The following is a 22,210-nucleotide window of genomic DNA, read 5'->3' on the forward strand; positions in this document are numbered from 1 at the left end:
TGTGAGGAAATATTGTGTTCACCCAGGAAGGGATTGGAATCTGGAACTCACTGCCTGTAAGGCTGGTAGAGGCATAAACCTTCATAACATCTCAGAAAATATTTAGAAATGCACTTGTGATGCCAAGGCATACAAGGCTCCAGGTCAAATGCTGGAAAATGAGACTGAAATAGTGAGCTGGCTGAAGTGCCTTTCTCTGTGCAGTAGATCTCTTTGACCATGATCTGCAAAGGATGGCACGGCAGCTCAGTGGTTAGCACCGCTGCCTTGCAGCACCAGGGACCTGGATTTGATTCCAGCCTTGGGCGGCTGAATGTGTGGAGTTTGCACATTCTCCCCATGTCTGTGTGTGTTTCCTCTGGGTGCTCCCATTTCCTCCCACAATCCAAAGATGTACAGGTTAGGTGAATTGGCCATGCTAAATTGCCCATAGTGTTCAGGGATGTGTTGGTTAGGTGCATTAGTCAGGGGTAAATGTAGAGCAACAGAATAGGGAAATGGGAGTTTTGGTGGGATACTCTTCGGAGGGTTGGTGTGGACTTGTTGGGCCAAAGGACCTGTTTCCAATTGATGTTAATTGATGTAAAAAGGACCGTAACATCAAAGGAGACCATTATTTCATCCTCTTCTATCTTGTTGTCTTTGATGGTGTTCAGGAATTCTTAGTGGAGTGAATGGAGTGGCGTGAATCTTCAATTAGGTGTTTTCGTTTTTGGTGGAGTTCTTTGGCTCGTCTATATGTTGGTGTACCAGGTAGGGAGACTATGGGCCTGAGGGGGACACCAGGTTTGTGTACTTTTGGTAATACACAGAAGCGTGGTGTGTTGGATCCATCTGGTTTCATGTTTTGAAAGTCTGTCCTGGTTAATTCTCCTGATTGTTTAAGTGCTGTGAGAAAGGATGAGATTCTGTTTAGCAGTTGTGGGATCGGGTCTATTGCCACCTGTTGGTAACTGCCCATATCTGCAAGTAGAACATCTACCTTTTCAAGATAGTCAGATTTTTTAAAAATAACAATCATCCGTCCCTTGTCTGCAGGTAGGATAACAATGTTTTTGTCTTTTTAAAGTCTTTCTAAGGCTTTATTCTCTTGGGCATCAAGTGTGTTTCCTGTCTTTTTTTCAGCCTAATGTAGGTGCAATAGTTTGTCTTATGGTCTGCTGTGTTTTCTCTGACAGACCGTTATTTCTTAATGTGGATTCAAATACTGCAAGGAAGTCCTTTTTACTCACGTCTTTGTAATTGCAGTCTAACCTCTGACTAGGACTGCTTTTTCTGTATCGGTAAGTGGACGGTCTGAAAGACTTTTTATCCAAGCGTTGTATGAAATGTGTTTTTGTGAGAGGTTATCTAACTTACCTTGAAGTGCGAATATATTCATTTTCTGTGTTTGTTTTGTTCAAAGCTTATGGTTCGTTCTAATGCATTTGTCCATTCAAGGTCCATCGTGGTATTGAACAATTTTTGGCATGAAATCATCCCAACACTCACAAACGGAGCTGCATCAAGACAATATTTCAATGAGCTACATCACACTGCAGCAACCAAGAACTAGAAAAAGCAGAAGAAAAATATATATACAGTGTTTTCAAGAAAAGCAGGTACCCAATAAACACAATTCGCCAATTCCTCAGAAACAAACCCAAACAAGCAGACACAATGCAACCAAGAACTATAGCCACATTACCTTATATCAAAGACATATCAGGAATGATTTCCAGACTACTCAAGACCCCTTGGCATCATGGTAGCCCACAAACCTACCAATACACTTAAACAGCAAATAATGAACGCAAAGGATCCATTAGATACTACCAACAAAACTAATGTCATTTACAAGATACCATGCAAGAACTGTAAAAAACACTACATTGGACAAACTAGCAGGAAACTTGCCACCAGGATACATGAATAACAGCTGCCCACCAAAAGACACAACCCACTATCACTAGTTTCTATACATACAGACAAAGAAGGACACCTCTTTGACTGGGACAACACATGCACCCAAGGACAGGTGAAACAAAGACACGCACGGGAATTCTTAGAGGCATGGCACTCTAACTAAAATTCCATCAATAAACACTTTGATTTAGACCCTATCTGCCTGTCCAGAACCGGAAATGACATCACCCACCTTACGAAATCGAGATAGAGAATGGGGGGTGAGACGCGGGACATACCACCAGTGCTTCACCAGAAACTCTGAATGACAATGTTACCTAGTCATGGTGATGAAATGTCTGAAAACTAACCTTCAAGCTCAGCAAGCTCACTTACATATATATTCATTTATTGCCTAATTGCCCTTCAGAAGGTAGTGAGCTGATTTCTTGAACTGCAGTTCATGTGGTGTAATTCAACCCAAAGCTTTGAGGGAGGGAGTTCCAGGGTATTGACCCAGCAATAGTGAAGGAACAGCATGAGATGTTGGAGAAGAATCACAGAATCCCTATAGGGTGGAAACAGGCCCTTTGGCCAAACAAGTCCACACCAACCCTCCGAAGAGTATCCCACCAAAACCCCCATTTCCCTACATTTACCCCTGACTAATGCACCTAACCAACACATCCCTGAACACTATGGGCAATTTAGCATGGTCAATTCACCTAACCTGTACATCTTTGGATTGTGGGAGGAAATGGGAGCACCCAGAGGAAACACACACAGACATGGGGAGAATGTGCAAACTCCACACATTCAGCCGCCCAAGGCTGGAATCAAATCCAGGTCCCTGGTGCTGCAAGGCAGCGGTGCTAACCACTGAGCTGCCGTGCCATCCTTTGCAGATCATGGTCAAAGAGATCTACTGCACAGAGAAAGGCACTTCAGCCAGCTCACTATTTCAGTCTCATTTTCCAGCATTTGACCTGGAGCCTTGTATGCCTTGGCATCACAAGTGCATTTCTAAATATTTTCTGAGATGTTATGAAGGTTTATGCCTCTACCAGCCTTACAGGCAGTGAGTTCCAGATTCCAATCCCTTCCTGGGTGAACACAATATTTCCTCACATCTCCTCTAAACCTTGCCAGAGATTTCCCATGAGTCCAGCTCTTTTGTCTGTGCTTGCACCAAGGCTGTAATGAGGTCAGGAGGTGGTTGGTCCTTGTGGAATCTAAACTGATCGCTAGTCAACAGGTTAGTATTGAATAAGTGGCCCCTTAGAGTTATAAGGGTGTACGGCTCAGAAGTAGACCCTTTGGTCCAACTTGTTCATGCTGACCAGATATCCTAAATTAATCTAGTCCCATGTGGCAGCACTTGGACCATATCCCTCTAAACCCTTCCCATTCATGTACCCATCCAGATGCCTTTTAAATGTCATAATTGTACCAGCCTCCACCACTTCCTCTGGCAGCTCATTCCATACACGCACCACCCTTTGCATGAGCAAGTTTCCCCTTAGATCCCTTTTATATCTTTCCCCTCTCACCCAGACCTATGCCCTCTAGTTCTGAACAGGAAAAGTACCTTGTCTATTTACCATATCCATGCCCTTCATGATTTTTATAAACCACTGTAAAGGTCACCCCTCAGCCTCTGATGCTCCAGGGAAAACAGCCCCAGCCTGTTCAACCTCTCCCTATAGCTAAAACCCTCCAACCCTGGAAACATCTTTGTAAATCTTTTCTGAACCTCTTCAAGTTTCACAACATCCTTCAGATAGGAGGGAGACCAGAATTGAATACAATATTCTAAAGTGGCCTGTAGAGCTGCAACATGACCTATACTCAATGCTCGATAAAGGAAAGCATACCAAACATCTTCTTCACTATCGTATCTACCTATAACTTCACTTTTAAGGAAGTTGAAAGACCTGCACTAAGGTGTCTTTGTTCAGCAACACTCCCCACGACCTTACCATTAAGTGTATAAGTCGTTGATAGCACTACCAACAATAACTTCATCACTGAGCGGATCACTAATTCATTCCACCAGTGTCCATGAGAGTGTGGGAATTTATATGGGGATTAGAATTCTAATTAGTTGAATTACATGATACAATTTCTTAACTGTTTGTGTAGTTAGAGAGTCTAATTACTTGTAATGAATAGCAATTTTTGTTAAGTAAAGAAATTTGGTCTGTGCTTTCCGTCAATCTGGGTCTAAAAGGCAGATAAAGTAGGCAATTCTGAGTACTTTTTAAGAGCTCTAACTTTTGTGACAACCCTGGGAATATCCGGGTTTGATTTCTGTGCTAGCCCAGTGATGTGTGATATATCCTTATTCAAAAAGAGAGACAAAAAGCATCTTAACTATAGGCCAAACAGCTTAACATCCGTCATTGGGAAAATAAGATTTTTTTAAAAATTCATTCCTGGGATGTGGCTTTTGCTGGCTAGATCAACATCTACTGCCCATCCCTAATTACCAAAAGGGCAGTTAACAGTCAACCGCATTGCAGAGGGTCTGGAGTCACATGTAGGCCAGACCAAGCAAGGATGAAAAATCTCCCTTCTGAAAAGTATGTAATAATACATGATTTATAAATATAATAATAAAGTCATGCAGAGTCAGCATGACTTCATAAAGGGGAAATCATGCCTAACAAGTTTTTGTTTTACAGTTGTTTGAGGAGGTAACAAGCAGGTCAACCAATAGATGTAATGTATGGAATCTTGTGCTGTTTTTGAGAATTTCCTGCCTGGCTTCCTACATTGTGACATTGACCACTCTGTAAAGTGCTTGGTGACATCTAAGTTTCGGATAGGGACTAGACCAATGCAAATTCTATATTTCTGTCATCTTTAGTGACTACTTATCTCACTATTGCATTAATCATGATTTCACCAGAAACCCTCCGTTTTGAAATATTTTTGTTCAAGTGGTAACCACTTCCTCCAATGGGTGGATCTGTTCGCAAGCTCTTCTCTTTTTTATCCTTCCTAATTTCCATCCTCTTCTCTCAAAGGTGCTGACTAATGATGGTATACAGCTCCATTACTTGAGCAAATTGGCCATTTCATAAATGAGTTTGAGGTATTGATGCCATTCATATCCTTGGGATGTCTCAAGGCACCCCCTGATTATTTTTGTCTAAGTAATTGCAATATCCCATTTTAAATGCAGTATAAAATCAGAAAGTATGTTTTGGGGCCTAGGAAGGAATATTGGCGTGATGGCATCGGATACATCGGTGAAAGGGAGAGATTTGCAGGGCTCTAGGCCAAGGCGAGAATGAACTACCCGTCCAGCTCTTTCAGAGAGCTGGTACAGGCATGATGAGCTGAGTTGGCTCTTCGCACACTGATCTCATAAGTGTTTCAATCAGACAAATTATCTGGTGAAAGGCATCTGTGGCAAACGGCAACAGTCGCATGAAGCACTGCAAATCCCTCCCAGATGAACTATTTGATCTGTGTTGGGTGGAATTTGTTGTCAGGACATTATCCAAGATTCCCTGTTTTCTGGTAAAGGTCAGACAGATTCAAGAGAGTCGGTGGTGGTGGGGGGGGGGGGGGGGGGGGGGGGGGGGCGGGGGGGGGCGTATCACCAAGAGGAAGGTGCTAGAAAAACTGAAAGGTCCGAAGGTGAACAAATCATCTGGGCCGAATAGACTACACCTCAGAGTTCTGAAGGAGATAGCTGAAGAGATAGTGGAGATGTTAGTGGTGATCTTCCAGGAATCACTGACATCTAGAGGGGTCCCAAAGGATTGGAAAATCACTAATGTAACCCCCTCGCCCATTTAAAAAGGGAGTCAGGCAAAAGATGGGAAATTACAGGCTGATCAGTGTGACCAAGTCGTTGGTAAGGTTTTGGAGGTCCATTGTGAAGGATGAGGTTTCTGAAAACTTGGAAACATATAGTAAAGTAGGGCAAAGTCAGCATGGTTTCATCAAGGGGATGTCATGCCTGACAAATCTTAGAATGTTAGAATTCTTTTGAGGAGGTAACAAGCAGATTAGATCAAGGAGAGCCAATGGATGTTATCAACCTGGACTTCCAGCAGGCCTTTGACAAGATGCCACAAAGGAGGAAAATTGGTGTAGAGACAAAATGTGAGCATGGATAGAAGCTTGGCTGTCTGGCAGAAAGTGGACAGTGGGGATAAATGCTGTCCTTCTCAGGATGGCAGTTGTTTACTAGTGGTGTTCCACAAGGCTCAGTGTTGGGAACACAACTTTTCATTTTATACATTAACAATTTAGATGAAGGAATGGAAGGCATTCTGGCTACATTTGCAGATGATACAAAAATAGGTGGAGGGACAAGTAGTATTGAGGCAGCAAGGAGGCGACAGAGGAATTTAGACAGGTTAGGAGAGTGGACAAATAAGCTGCAGATGGAATACAACATGGAAAATTGTGAGGCTATGCACTTTGGTAGGAAGAATAGAGACATAGACTATTTTCTAAATAGGGAGAAAATATACAAATCTGAAGTGCAAAGGGACTTGGGAGTCCTAGTCCAAGATTCCCCTCAGGTAAACTCGCAGGTTGAGTTGGTAGTTAGGGAAGCAATTTATTTCAACAGGACTAAAATATAAAAGCAGGAGTGTACTTCTGAGACTTTATAGGGGACTGGTCAGACTACATTTAGAGTATTGTGTGCAATTTTGGGCCCCATACCTCATGAAGGATATACTGTCCCAAAAGCGGGTCCAGAGGAGTTTCGCAAAAATGATGCCAGGGATGAAAAACTTAACATATGAGGAACTTTGAGGACTCTGGGTCTATACGTGATGGAATTTAGAAGGATGATCGAATTGAAACTTACAGAGTACTGAGTGGCCTGGAAAATCTGGACACTGGGGAGATGTGTCCATTGGCAGGAGAGACTAGGACCCAAAGGCACAGCTTTAAAGTAAAGGGAAGATCCTTTAGAACAGAGATGAGGAGAAACCTCTTCACCCAAAGAGTGGTGAATCTATGGAATTCATTGCCACAGAAGGCTGTGGAGGCCAGGTCATTGAGTATATTTAAGACAGATATAGATAGGTTCTTGATTGTCAAGGGGATCAAAGGTTATGGCGAGAATGCGGGAGTTCGGGGTTGAGAAACGTATCAGCCATGATTGAGTGGTGGAACAGCATTGGTGGGCTAAATGGCATAATTTCTCCTCCAATATCTTATGATCTATGGAAATATGGAATTTCAAAGGCATTTGAAGAGGTACGATGAATTAGGCTATTAATAAGATAAGAGCCCATGTTGTTGGAAGCGTTAGCTTGGATAGAGGATTGGTTAACTTACAGAAAACAGAGCTGAGATAAGGGGGAGATTTCAGGTTGGCAACTTGTAACTAATGGTGTGCCACAGGGATCAGTGATGGGGTCACAGTTACTAATAATATACATTAATGACTTGGATGAGGAAGGTGATGTCATGTCACCAAGTTTGATGATGACACAAAGGCAAGTTGTTAGCATGATATGATGATGTAGAAAGAGGTTGTTTGGCCCATTATGCCTGTACAGTTCTCCAAATTAGCATTATTGCATTTGGTAATCTCCTGCTGTATAAACATATAATCGAAATAATCATCCAAAGCAGTCTTGAATGCCTCAGTTGAACCTACCTCCATCACATTTCCTGTCAGTACATTCCATACTCTTAACTTATCACTGTCTGAAAAGTGTTCTCTCATAATCATTCTGGCTTCTTTACCCTCTCGTTCTTGTTCCTTTTTCAAATAGGAACAATTTTCTACTTATGTTTGATACAATGTAATAAAACTTCATGATGTCCAGAGACAATGTTGAGGACTTTCAGGGCATTGCCTTCATCACTGTATGCCATCACTTGTGATGAATCTATCCAGTCCATGGGTTACAGATGATAGCATCTGGGATAGTGTCGATAGGATCAGAGAATTCCAGCTGAATGGCTTTCAGAGGGCATTTACAGATCTGGAGATCTCCTAGTAAACCGAATGGGTTTTTACAACAATTGACATGGCTTCTCAGCTTCCATTTGACTAGTTTTTAAATTTCAGATTCATTACTACGAATTTCACCATTTGCCAGTGTGGGCTCCAAACCCATTACTCAAGGGTGTTAGCCAAGATCTCCAGATTGCTAGTCCAGTTACAATACTATGATGCCACTAACTGATCCCTCCCCAGTCTGATTGTGCAACATAAAGCAGAATGAGAACATGCTCTCCTCTGCCAGGATCCTCTGAGAATGCAAATTTAATTAATAGTCTTGTCTGCTCCAACCACCCTACCCTACTCAATTCCATCCTCAGTTCTAACAAACACAAGGAGCTAACAGAATTCTTGGTCAGCGGAATTAAGACTATTCATTCAGCTCCTCCACCACATCCCTTTTGTCCCCGGTTGTTAGAATACTGAATGGACTCACAAACTCTTAACATTCGCCTGTACCCGTGTTTTTGTTCTTGCCTGTTTACCTATCATTTATTTGTTAATGCTACTTAACTCTGTGATCTGCCTGTATTGCTCGCAAGACAAAGCTTTTCACTGTGCCTCGGTACACGTGATAATAAATTCAATTCAATTCAATTCAATGTTCCTTGTCCCACAAATTCAAACTATTGAATGTGGGAAATTTTTTGTCACAACCGCAGCCAAATATACCCGAGATTCTTCACGAGAAGATCATTTTATAAGGATGGGGAAGATTTGCAAAGATATCTTAGTAAACCACTAAGCTAATCTATTTGGAAGAAATATTCACATCACAAGTTTCCAGCCACTGACTGCCATACTGCAAGAGCTTTGTTCATTGGATAGGTTTACTCAAAACAGAAAGAAAATGATCAATAATCAGGATGAAAAATGTAACATTTTCTTGTAAGTTCTATTGAAAAACAAGGTTTCAATAAGTTCCATTGTGTTAAATTGTAAATAATATCTTTTCATGTAAAGAAAATTTCAGTAGTTTTCCTGGTGGCATGATTGAATTCATATAATCGATCATATTTCACAACTTTTAAAAAAAAACATTGCTTTTGAAACTGATAATTCAGGTAAACAAAAGAAATTTGTGAAAGTTTTGGCGTGAACTTCTAAGCCGTGTTTAATCCAAACATGAAAATGGGGTAACATTATGTACCCAATTGATTGAAAGGCCACAACTTTGTAATTTCATTGTAGTTGTAAACAGACCTTACAAGAACTTAGGAAGGTCTTTTTCGGGTTGAATTTTGGATGAGAGATACTTGAAATCAGAGGTGAGAATTAGGCAATGTTTGGATGAAAGAAAGTAAAGTTAGTTTACCTGGAGAAGCCACAATTCATGTAATCTCGCTGCTTTGCACACACTTCACTCTACCATTGGTGATACTAATGGTAAGTGGATAATATTTGGGTGGAACAAACATATGAATTAGAAGGGGAAGGCCATTTGGTTCCTTGGGTCATTTCTGCCATTTGATAAGATCACGGCAGAACTGTTTGTGTTTGGAAGTACATATTCCCATTTATCCCTGATAATCTTTGATTTCCCCCTCCTAAACAAGAATCTACTTCCTCCTTAAAAAATATTTGAATAACTTTTTTCCACTGCCTCTGTGGCATATTTTCAAAGACACACAATCCAGAGAGAAAAAAATTCTCTTCTCTGTCCTAAAACAGCGATCTGTAATTTTTAAATCATTGTTCCTATTTCTGGACTCACTGACAAGAGGAAACTTTCTTTCAATGTCCACATAATCAAATCAGCCTTCACTCTTTTAACCTGCAGTGAAAACAAAACTTGGTCCAAGAGGAAAAGAAAATAGCAAAACAGCAAGGTTAAGTGGCTCTTTATTTAAATGCACATAGTATTCAGAACAAATTAAATTAATTAATGATACAAATGCAATGCAAAGGGCCTAATAGGGAAGGCAGATGAACTCAGGGTACGGTTATGAACATGGGACTAGGATATCAGAGCAATTACAGAAACATGGCTCAAGGATGGGCAGGACTGACAGCTTAATGTTACAGGATACAAATGCTATAGGAAGGATAGAACGGGGGTTAAGAGAGGAGGGGGAGTGGCGTTTTTGATAAGGGATAGCATTACAGCTGTGCTGAGGGAGGATATTCCTGGAAATACATCCAGGGAGGTTATTTGGGTGGAACTGAGAAATAAGAAAGGGATGAACACCTTATTGGGATTGTATTATAGACCCCCGAATAGTCAGAGGGAAATTGAGAAACAAACTTATAAGGAGATCTCAGCTATCTGTAAGAATAATAGGGTGGTTATGGTAGGGGATTTTAACTTTCCGAACATAGACTGAGACTCTCATAGTGTTAAGGGTTTAGATGGAGAGGAATTTGTTAAGTGTGTACAAGAAAACTTTCTGATTCAGCATGTGGAAGTACCTACTAGAGAAGATGCAAAACTTGACCTACTGTTGGGAAGTAAGGCAGGGCAGGTGACTGAGGTGTCAGCGGGGGAGCACTTTGGCCAGTGACCATAACTCTATTTGATTTAAAATAGTGATGGAAAAGGATAGACCAGATCTAAAAGTTGAAGTTCTAAATTGGAGAAAGGCCAATTTTGACGGTATTAGGCAAGAACTTTCAAAAGCTGATTGGGGGCAGATGTTCGCAGGTAAAGGGATGGCTGGAAAATGCGTGGGAAATCATGTCTCACAAACTTGATTGAATTTTTTGAAGAAGTAACAAAGAGGATTGATGAGGGCAGAGTGGTAGATGTGATCTATATGGACTTCAGTAAGGAGTTCGACAAGGTTCCCCATGGGAGACTGGTTAGCAAGGTTAGATCTCACAGAATAAAGGGAGAACTAGCCATTTGGATACAGAACTGGCTGAAAGGTAGAAGACAGAGGGTGGTGGTGGAAGTTCGCTTTTCAGACTGGAGGCCTGTGACCAGTGGAGTGCCACAAGAATCGGTGCTGGCGTGCTCTACTTTTTGTCATTTACATAAATGATTTGGATGCAAACATAAGAGATACAGTTATTAAGTTTGCAGATGACACCAAAATTGGAGGTGTAGTGGACAGCAAAGAAGGTTACCTCAGATTACAACAGGATCTTGATCAGATGGGCCAATGGGCCGAGAAGTGACAGATGGAGTTTAATTCAGATAAATGCGAGGTGCTGCATTTTGGGAAAGCAAATCTTAGCAGGACTTATACACTTAATGGTAAGGTCCTAGAGTGTTGCTGAACAAAGAGACCTTGGAGTGCAGGTCATAGCTCCTTGAAAGTGGAGTCGCAGGTAGATAGGATAATGAAGAAGGCGTTTGGTATGCTTTCTTTGATTGGTCAGAGTATTGAGTACAAGAGTTGGGAGATCATGTTGAGGCTGTACAGGACATTGGTTAGACCACTGTTGGAATATTGTGTGCATTTCTGGTCTCTTTCCTATCGGAATGATGTTGTGAAACTTGAAAGTGTTCAGAAAAGATTTACAAGGATGTTGCCAGGGTTGGAGGATTTGAGCTATGGGGAGAGGGTGAACAGGCTGGGGCTGTTTTCCCTGGAGCATCGGAGGCTGAGGGGTGACCTTATAGAGTTTTACAAAATTATGAGGGGCATGGATAGGATAAATAGACAAAGTCTTTTTCCCTGGGGTGGGGGAGTGCAGAACTAGAGGGCATAGGTTTAGGGTGAGAGGGGAAAGGTATAAAAGAGACCTAAGGGGCAACTTTTTCATGCAGAGGATGGTACGTGTATGGAATGAGCTGCCAGAGGATGTGAATGAGGCTGGTACAATTGCAACATTTAAAAGGCATTTGGATGGGTATATGAATAGGAAGAGTTTGGAGCGATATGGGCTGGGTGTTGGCAGGTGGGACTAGATTGGGTTGGGATATCTGGTCAGCATGGATGTGTTGGACCGAAGGGTCTGTTTCCATGCTGTACATCTCTATGAGTCTATGACTCTATAAATACATAGAAATGGATATGATCTTACAGCCATTCTAGAGATATAGTTACATGCAGATCAAAGCTGGGAACTAAATAGTTAGGGCTATGCATGGCCTTTCAAAAGAACAGGCAGATGGCTGGAAGAACACAGCAAGCCAGGCAGCATCAGGTGGTGGAGAAGTCGACATTTTGGGTGTAACCCTTCTTCGGGACTTGGGGCGGGTGTAGGGCAAGCTGCAGATGAACGGGGAAATTGAAATTCCCTTCCCATTCCCTTTCTGACATTAGCCTTTCCCTGGCCTCCTCCATTGTCACAACGAACCAAACCACAAACTGGAGGAACAACACCTTAACTTCTGCCTGGGCAGCCAACATTGAGTTCCCCAATTTCAAATAACCTCCCTTCCCATCCCTCAACTACCTTCCCAGCCCCTCCCCCTCCCCCTCCCTTCCAACTACCAGATTCATTCCTCCCATTGACCACCAAGGTCATACCCTCTACCTGTCTTCACCTATCCCCACTTCACCACCCTACCCCCACCACCCCTTTATCTGCAGCTTCCCCTATACCCACCCCGAGTCCTGAAGAAAGGTTACACCTGAAATGTCAATGTCCCCATCTCCTGATGCTGCCTGGCTTGCTGTGTTCTTCCAGCCTCCTACCTGTCTACTTTGGATTGCAGCATCTACAGTTTTCTTTTTGCCTCTTTTCAAAAGGGCAGGCAAGAAAGAAATGGAAGTGGGCTGGCTTCATCAGTATGACATAACAGCATAAGAACACCATAAGATTTCATGGAATACAGAGAGAATTAGCCTTTTGAATACAGAACTGGCTCTAAGGTAGAAGACGAGGGTGGAGAGTTGTTTTTCAGACTGGGGGCCTGTGACCAGTGGAGTGCCACAAGGATTGGCACTTGATCCTCTACTTTTCATCATTTATAGAAATGATTTGGAGGGATATAGTTAGTACGTTTGCAGATGACACTAAAATTAGAGAGTAGTGGGCAGCGGAGAAGGTTACCTTAGAGTACAACATGATCTTGATCAGACGGGCCAATGGGCTGAGAAATGTCAGTTGGAGTTTAATTTAGATAAATGTGAGGTGCTGCATTTTGGGAAAGCAAATCAGAGCAGGACTTATACACTTAGTGATAAGGTCCGAGGGAATGTTACTGAACAAAGAGGCCTTGGAGTGCATGTTCATAGTTCCTTTAAAATAGAGTTGCAGGTAGATAGGATAGTGAAGGTGGTGTTTGGTATGCTTTCCTTTATTGGTCAGAGCATTGAGTATTGGAGTTGGGAGGTCATGTTGTGGCTGTACAGGGCATTGGTTAGGCCAGTTTTGGAATATTGCATGCAATTCTGGTCTCCTTCCTATTGGAAGGGATGTTGTGAAAATTGAAAGGATCAGAAAAGATTTACAAGGATGTTGCCTGGGTTAGAGGATTTGAGCTCTTGGGAGAGGCTGAATAGGCTGGGGTTGTTTTCCCTGGAGCATTGGAGGCTGAGGGGTGACCTTATGGAGGTTTATAAAATCATGAGGGGCATGGATAGGATAAATAGACAAAGTCTTTTTCCCTGGAGTGGGGGAGTCCAGAACTCAGGGACATAGGTTTAATAGGTTTAAGGTGAGAGGGGAAAACTATGAAAGTGACCTAAGGGGCAACATTTTCATGCAGAGGGTGGTGCATATATGGAATGAGCTGTCAGAGGAAGTGATGGAGGCTGGTATGATTGCAACATTTAAAAGGCATCTGGATGGGTATATGAATAGGAAGGGTTTATTGGGATATGGGCCAAGCGCTGGCAAATGGGATTAGATTAGTTTAGGATATCTGGTCGGCATGGATGAGTTGGACTGAGGGGCTGTTTCTGTGCTGTACATCTCTATGACCCTATAATAAATAGAAACAGGAGTAGGCCATCTGGCCCCTCGAGCCTGCTCTGCCATTCAACAAGATCATGGTTGATCTTTTTTGTGGACTCAGTTCCACTTAGCTGTTGGCTCACCATAATCCTTAATTCCATTACAGTTCAAAAATCTATCTTTGCCTTAAAAATATTCAATGAGGTAGCTTCAACTGCTTCACTGGACAGGGAATTCCACAGATTCACAATCCTTTGGATGAAGAAGTTCCTCCTCAGCTCAGTCCTAAATCTGCTCTTCTTTATTTTAAGGTTATGCTCCCTGGCTCTAGTTTCACCCACAAGTGGAAACAACCTCCCTGCTTCTGTTTCATCCATTCCCTCCATAATGTTATATGCTTCTGTAAGATTCCCCTTCATTTATCTAAATTCTAATGAGCATAGTCCCAAACTACTCAAACTCTCTCACAAGCCATCCTCTCAACTCCTGAATTAATCCAGTGAACCTCCTTTGCATCCCCTCCAGTGCCAGTACATCCTTTCTCAAATAAGGAAACCAAAACTGTACACAGTATTCCAGGTGTGGCTTCACCAGCATCCTATATGGCTGCAACACACCTGTTTCTAGATGACATGACAACTGATGTTTATGTATAGTTTAGTCTAATTGCAGTTCGTTGCTTTAAAATTTTAAAAATTTACTCTTAAGTTTGCATTTTTAAATACAGCTTGATATTAAAAATATTGGTGTCTGACTGTAAATTCTTACATGTTTCTCCTTTCTCTCATTCATTCAACAGAGTGCAAGTGCAATGGTTCCCATGACCATTCACCCTGCACCACTAATGACCGCAAAGTCGTTCTCCCCTTCCTGTTACTACTAGGTGAGTATCTGAATTAAAATTTACAGTGAGTTGGTGAAGAACTACATCAAAGTTCACAGTGCGAGAGGTGAAGAATGAGCAAACCATCTCAATCCACCAAAAACTAGCAATAGCAATTCATCACAAATATGAGGAGCAGAAAGAATAGCAAGTGTACATAACTTGTATGGTATAAGCACACATGGAGCAAAGGGATCTTGGAGTGCAAATTGTTGTGTTGCCATAATTTTACCAGACCACAGGGGCTGCTCTCATTTGAGAGAAGCAACTGGTGGTGATTAACCTGAGGGCCAGCAGACCTCAAGCAAGGTTGAGAAGGAGAGCCCTTTGTGGTAACCTCAAACCAGTGATAGGAATTGAACCCACACTGTTGGTATCACATTTCTCTGTAAACCAACAATCCAGCCAGCTGAGCTAAACCAATTCCCAGAGTGCAAATAAATGAATCACAAAGCTCTATTACAAATTAGCAAGACCATAAGAAGAACACTGTTTTATTTCTATAGAGATATAATTGAAAGGTTGGGGAGTTATATTAAATTCATATTGAACATTGATTAGATCACACTTAGAATATTGTGTGCAATATTGGCTGTCATGTTATAAAAATGAATATGACTACATGAAAATGAATAGGGCAGCACGGTGGCTCAGTGGTTAGCACTGCTGCCTCAGAGTGCACAGGACCTTGGTTGGATTCCCACCACAGGCAACTATCTGTGTGGGTTTCCTCGGGGTGTTCTGGTTTTCTCCTACAATCCACAAACTTGCAGGCCATGCTAAGTTGCCCTTAGTGTTAGGTTCATTAGTCAGGAGTAAATATAGGGGATGGGTTACTCTCCAAAGGGTCAGTGTGGACTTGTTGGGCTGAAGGGCCTGTTTCGATACTGTAGGGAATCTAACCATTGAAGGGAGGATTATTATTGCATGATACAAGAATGGGAAAGGTGTACAAATCAGGCAAGAGCTGACAAGCTGGATTGCTTTTTTCTTGGTGAAAAAAAGATGTCAGTCACCAAGCAGAGATCTTTACCTTAATTAAATGTTCTGAAAGTGCGGACACAAAGAGTGTTTCCTCTTATAGAGACAGCATAAGAGGCGATTATCAGTGGAAAGTGACTTCCAAGAAATCTGAAAGGGAAACCTGTTTAAAGTGATGAGAATTTGAAATTCACCAACACAGGGAAAGGTTGAAGCACATATCAGGTGTATGCAAGGAGAAGTGAGACAAGTGTGATCGGAGGAAAAAGATTTCCAAATGTAGGTTTTGAAACTCTAGGAACTCTCGGGTGGAAGATCAAGTGGATTAAAAAACATTGCCATGAACAGGCTGGACAGAAATCATTTCTATGCTGTATATCCTATGTAATGCCCTCTCTTTTTCTGCCTATTCCTCTGAAGGTGAAGTGCCACAGTCTAACCAGACTGTAGGGCTGTTTTCTCATCAGAGAGACATGACCAGTGGCTGTTTAACCTGAGGGCCATCAGGCCTCAGCAAGGGGAGAGGTTGGGACTGAGAATCCTTTATGGCAACCTCACCTAGTGTGGGAACTGAACCCACACTGTTGGTATCGTTTTGAATGACAAACCAGTTATCCAGTGGTTGCTGGGAATGTTCCTGTTCTTGCTCAAGGCAAATTGGTGTTATTGGCACGAAGTTTATTTGGTTTCTCATTGTCTGATCACTCCTATGGTTTGGGGAAAATTGAAACTGGAGAGACAGGTTTCTGTAATACATTCCAGAAGTAGAAATTCAGATCCAATGTATAATTTTAAAGTTAGACAAACATTTAACCAGTAAAAAAAAGAACTGACACGGTAAAAGTCAGAACAATTGCTTTACATACACAATGTTGTTGTGTAAATTTGACTCCACGCGTTATTCATCTTAAGTGAAAACCTGAAGCTGGAGATAGGCCCAGAAAGTAACTGGACAGTCCCTACTCAGTCTCAGGCTTTACTAAATTAAACAGCGCAAGATCCCGCGGGGATGTGGTCTCACGGAATTTTACGAGTTTGCTGCAGACCGCACTCGGCACTCCATTAATTATAAAGTACTTTGACGGTCTCTCTTAGAGACTTTTACATGGTATCACCATGGCGGGGGGAAGGTGAATATACATTGTCCATTTGGCCCGGTGGTGCTGACACGATTCACTCGTGTCCTTTAGCGAAGGAAAATGTCATCCTTGCCTGGTCTCACCTACATGTAACTCCAGGACCACAGCAATGGGGTTGACTGTTAAATGCCGTCTGCGCAATAAATGGCTGGCCAGTGACGCTCTCTTCCTATGAATAAAAAATCGATGGAAGAACGTCTTCGATTTAGCGTTCACCTCCATTGTTAAAGTTAGCAAATATCAATGTTACAAAGCCAGTTTCAGTCTCAATAACCAGCTCGCCTATTGTCAACATTAACTCACGCATTTCCAACTTCACTACACAAGCTGAAGACGTCTGTGAACTGTACATGAAACCATAACATTTGCAGAAACAAATTAGACTTGTATTCAATGGATCCAAGTTTTAAAAAATAAACAAGAACCAATCTTTAACATTTAACAAATCTCCTTTAAGCAAAGAAAACAAACTACGATCTTACCTATTCTTTTTTAAACGCTTTCAGACTGCTAGGTCTAATGTGGTAATGCAGGGGGTCGCACGGAGGAGACGAGCTCACTTGAAATTCATCGTGGAAATGACTTTCCGGTCCCTCCAATCAATCGGCAGCTGAAGACAGTATGATGTTAGCTCCTGGAGATGTAATGACTTAGACTCTAGATAGGGGACATAGTAAAACCCTGTTCACAGATTTGCAAAAAAGGACCGTGAACTAACAGAAAAAGGACGCTCTTCGTCGGCTGATGGGCTGACTGACTTCTTTCCACGTGATGCATTTTGTAAAATTTCCATAATTATGCTGTATAAAGAGTTCTCTTTCGTTTCGCACAGTTGCCAAAATATAACTCAGCGCCTCGTCAGTACAAAGAAATGTTTGGGTGATTATTGTCTTGATAGAAACTTCTGCAAGTTTCAAGCTGCAAGGCTCATAGTTTTCATAATAGTGATTCTAAACATAACCGACTTAATCCGGCTCAAATATGTGCAGGTATACACGTGAAACGATTTACTTCCACTTGGTAATATAAAAATAGATGACAAAATGATATAGTTTATAAAACACGTTATTGCATGGAGCAATTCTAAACATTCACAGACTGCAATACTAATATGTAAAGTCCTTTCTCCTCCAGGTATGCATAACATGACAGAACAAATTGATTAAAAATATCTATAAGCACAATCAACAGAAGACAAGCTTGGCAGGTCTGGCAGCATCTGGGAAATCAGAGTTAACTTTTTAGGGCAGCACAATGGCACAGTGGTTAGCACTGCTCACAGTGCCAGCATCCCAGGTTCGATTCTGGCCTCAGGCGACTGTCTGTGTGGAGTTTGTACATTCTCCCTGTGTTTCCTCCGGGTGCTCCGGTTTCCTCCCACATTCCAAAGATGTGCAGGTCAGGTGAATTGGCCGTGAGAAATTGCCCTTAGTGTTGGGTACATTAGTCAGAGCGAAATGGGTCTGGGTGGGTTACTCTTCGGAGGGTCGGGTTAGGCTGAAGGGCCTGTTTCCACACTGTAGGGAATCTAATCTAACTTGATTTCTCTTCGATGCTGTCAGACCTGCTAAGCTTTTCCACTTATTTATGTATTTGTTTCTGATTTACAACATCTGCAGTTCTTTTGGTTTCTATAAACACCATGATAGCTCAAACTAACTCATTGGTGTTCTAACTTCAACAATGTCATGTATAATAGGAGGAATGGAAAGCTGTTTACAGTCATTTAAAAACTGCATTTTATTTTCTCTCTGATCATCTCAGTTACAAGGAACTGCGTTTACAGTCATAGAGATGTTACACCCTTTGGTCCAATTTGTTAATGCAGACCAGACCTCCTAAATTAATCTCGTCCCATTTGCCAGCACTTGGCCCAAATCCCTCTAAACCATTCCTATTCCTATACCCATCCAGATGCCTTTTAAATGTTGTAATTGTATTAGCCTCCACTACCACCTCCACCTAAACTCCACTAGCTTCCTCTGGCAGCTCATTCCATTCATGTACCACCCTCTGCGTGAAAAGGTTGCCCCTTAGGTCCCTTTTAAATCCTTCCCCTCTTGGGAGAAGGAACCATTCTCAAGTTTGTGTGGGTTAGGTAAGGATCTGCATTCAGATTTATAGTGGATTTAGAAATACATTTGGGTTTATAATGGGTCAAACCTGGTTAAACCGCTATTAGTGATCCAAAACTTTGCATCTTAATGTGTAGCAAATCCTGTTTGTCTAATACTCCTGTTCTTGCTAATCCACGTGGCTTCTTGGTGAAGTAATGCTTTGATTTTAAAATTCTTGGACTTGTTTCCAAATCCTTCCATGCACCAACTCAATCATCTTCTCCAGCCCCACAACTCTCTGTGGTATCTTTGCTCTATAATTCTCACTTCCAATGCATACCTTATATTAATTACCAGTGGTGGCTGTGCCCTCAGTTGTCTAGGCACCAAGCTCTGGAATATCTTCAGTACACCTCTCTGCCTCCCCACTTTGGCTCCCCTTTTTCAGATGTGGCTCAGTGTCATACTTTGTTTTATAATACTTAAATATTGCTAAAGAAGACAATCTGGTGTTAGTTGGCAGGATCCCTTAATTACGGGATCCTGAGCAAACCTAAAGTATAAAGTGGCTGCGTGCATGATCCTAACCTAAGTCCCCAGGTTGATCCCAAGTTAGGGAAGGATGCTGTGACAAGACAGGACCAGAAAGACGCTGCCATACAACAGAAATCTTAAGGTGACCTTGAGGGATTGACAATGGCACCAGTGTTTGATCGTCTGTCTTTGTGTGTTTGTTATTCATTTCTCCACAGATCATAGATCCGTGCTTTGGAACTGAGGAAGTGACAATGGGATCAATGACTTCTAAACTTAAAAAAAGGATGGGCAGGCCCTGGGGACACATAAACCATGTCCCGCTGAGAAGGACGGCCCAAATCCATGTGTCCCCTTGAAGAAAATGCAGAAGTGTCACAGTAAAAATGTTCGATGCAAAAGTAAGATAGGAGACCCCTGGTGCTGCCAAGGCCACCAGCTGGTATTGTTTGGAAGGAGACAGGTGACAGTAGATATGTCATTCCTTTCACTTCCAACCTAAACAGGGTGGTCCCATGGCAACTGAACTTATGGAGGCTCCTTCAAATTGGAAAAGATTGATTACTGAAGGACAAACATTGAGAGTGGGTATGGCGACCCTTCTTGGGATACTGATTACAAGCCCCCTAAAAATAAAGTTCGCCGTCAACTGCCCGACAACCTTTCTTCTTCTGGGACCCCACCTTCTGCCCTACCACCTTGTACCCCTCAGTATCCAAAAGTTCTCGTTCCCCACCCCAGATCCTGACTCTCCTATGGACGAAATTTCTGCTTCCATCGCTACTCGTTCTCCAGCTCCTTCAGCTCAACAACCTGATAATCCCCCTGGAAATGCCCCCACCCACGAACAACCAGGGGCCTTGATGGGTTGGGGGGGATGTGTAGCGACACTGGTGAATGGGACCAGGAGGAATCCGACCCCATCTCCTCCACGTCCACCACTGGGTATGACACCTGATTACAAATGAGGCTGAAGCCTCCAACTGCTCAGCTTCCCCAAGTAATTATCAGCAACACGCCTCTGAACAAACCTTGGACCCACGCTGAGGTCCACGGTATGCTCCAAGACGTCCCTGATCCGCTCAAATGCCCGACCTCATTTTATAATTGGCTAGTACAAATCTGCATTGTTTACAATTGCTTGCCACAGGATGTCCAGACTTTAATGCATCTGGCGTATGGGACCTATTAGACAGCCGTAAAAGGCTCCCTTGTATTCCCCCAGGCACCATGGACTGATGCAGCTGCATGAGCAAATTGGCTTGCAGATATTGCCATTATGACAGCAGCACGGCAACAGGCAGACTTTAGAGAAATTATACACTCTGCAAAAGGCAAATTAGCGTATGCTGGATTCCTTGCTCGCTTTAAGGAAATTTGGGAATCATCTGCGGGCATCCCTCTCTCAGACAATGATCAATTTAGCAGTCCAGATTCTTGTCAAATGCAGGGCAAAAGTGAGGACTGCAGATGCTGGAGAGTAGAGTTGAGAGTGTGGTGCTGGAAAAGCATAGCAGGTCAGGCAGCACCCAAGGAGCAGGAGAGTCGACATTTCGGGCAAAAGCCCTTCATCAGAAATGAGGCTGGGAGCCTAGAGGGTGGAGAGATAAATGGAAGAGGGGTGGGTCGGGGGGGGGGGGGGGGGGGGGAAGGTAACTGAGAGTGCGATTGGTAGATAGAGATGGGAGTGATGGTGACAGGTCAGAGGGGAGGCTGGAGCAGATAGGTGGGAAGGAAGATGGACAGGTAGGCAAGTCATGAGGGCGGTGCTGAGTTGGAAATAAAGTGATCGAGGGCGGGTAACAGACCGGCACGGGGTGTCCAGGTGGATGGGGTGTGTTGGAGGCAGATGTAGGGGTCCTTGGAAGGCGGGCAGATTGACACTGCCCTCATGACCTATCCTACCTGTCCATCTTCCTTCCCACCTATCCACTCCACCCTCCCCTCTGACCTATCACCATTACACCCATCTCCATCTACCTGTCACACCCTCAGTTACCTTCCCCCCCCAGCCCCACCCCTCTCCTATTTACCTCACCACCCCACCAGCTCCCAGCCTCATTCCTGATGAAGGGCTTTTACCCAAAACGCTGACTCTCCTGCTCCTCGGATGCTGCTTGACCTGCTATGCTTTTCCAGCACCACACTCTCAACTCTTGTCAATTGCATGCAGCCCCACCATGCCCAGACCTTCAAATCCCATAACCTCAACTAACAGGAGATGAAATGGGATCCCCTCCTCACTGCCCTCACCAATATGGATTGGCAGGGTTATAAGAAGGAAAATCAGGCACACCCCTGATTAACACAGGCATGGAACCAGGGACAAAGCTGGGAACAGGGACAGCGATGAAGGGATAGAAGCAGAGGCAGATGCAGAGCATGTGAAAAATTAGGTCACTGGACGCGAGAATGCAAGTCCAGACTTGCTCAACATTTGTCGCAGGAACAACACCAACTTCCCCTGCAGCAATAGCCTCAACAGGCCATGTTCACTTTTACCACCTTTTCCCCACACTCCCAATGTCCGGAGTGCCGCATGAAGAAGATTTTGCAAGCTGCCCCGATACGACTCTCCCCCTCCCCGTTGGAAAACCCCATGATGGACGTTGAGATGGAGGTTTTGTCTCAGTTTTGGTGGACTCTGGAGCCTCCCAGTCATCTGCACCTCTCTCAGCGGCCCTTCCTTTCAGCTCCAACACAGTTTCCACCATGGGTTTATCTGGAGTGTCCATGGTTGAACCCCTCTCTACCCCCTGTTACGATTGGTCCATTGACAGTCCCTGACACTGTTATAGTCTCCCCTTCCTGTCTGGTTACCCTTCTCAGCTGCCAGACTCTTTGCAAGCTGAATGCCTCCATTCACTGCTCCCCACAGGACCTCATCTTAGAACTCCCTGATTACAATTACCCCCTTTTGCAAGCCACCATGACCCTTCTTTCACCTCCATCT

General features: G+C 43.1%; 1 protein-coding gene and 1 long non-coding RNA gene across 3 annotated transcripts in view; one reads left to right on the forward strand and one right to left on the reverse strand.

The window, feature by feature from the left end:
- LOC122554946 (cysteinyl leukotriene receptor 2-like) overlaps positions 1-22,210 on the reverse strand; it is a 98,337-nt gene that overhangs the window by 40,525 nt on the left and 35,602 nt on the right. For both annotated transcript variants that reach the window (XM_087993031.1, XM_087993032.1), the window contains one exon: positions 17,149-17,323. The gene's annotated coding sequence lies outside the window, so the exon portion shown is untranslated. The remainder of the gene's footprint in view (positions 1-17,148; positions 17,324-22,210) is intronic.
- Positions 1,474-17,374, forward strand: LOC122554947 (uncharacterized). The gene is made up of 3 exons (XR_006313119.2): positions 1,474-1,601; positions 14,463-14,546; positions 17,173-17,374. It is a non-coding gene; the product is annotated as an uncharacterized LOC122554947 (long non-coding RNA).

The sequence above is a fragment of the Chiloscyllium plagiosum genome, unplaced genomic scaffold, assembly GCF_037043375.1.
Source record: "Chiloscyllium plagiosum isolate Xiang-an unplaced genomic scaffold, Cpla_swu_hap1 HiC_scaffold_12, whole genome shotgun sequence".
Lineage (NCBI taxonomy): Eukaryota > Metazoa > Chordata > Chondrichthyes > Orectolobiformes > Hemiscylliidae > Chiloscyllium > Chiloscyllium plagiosum.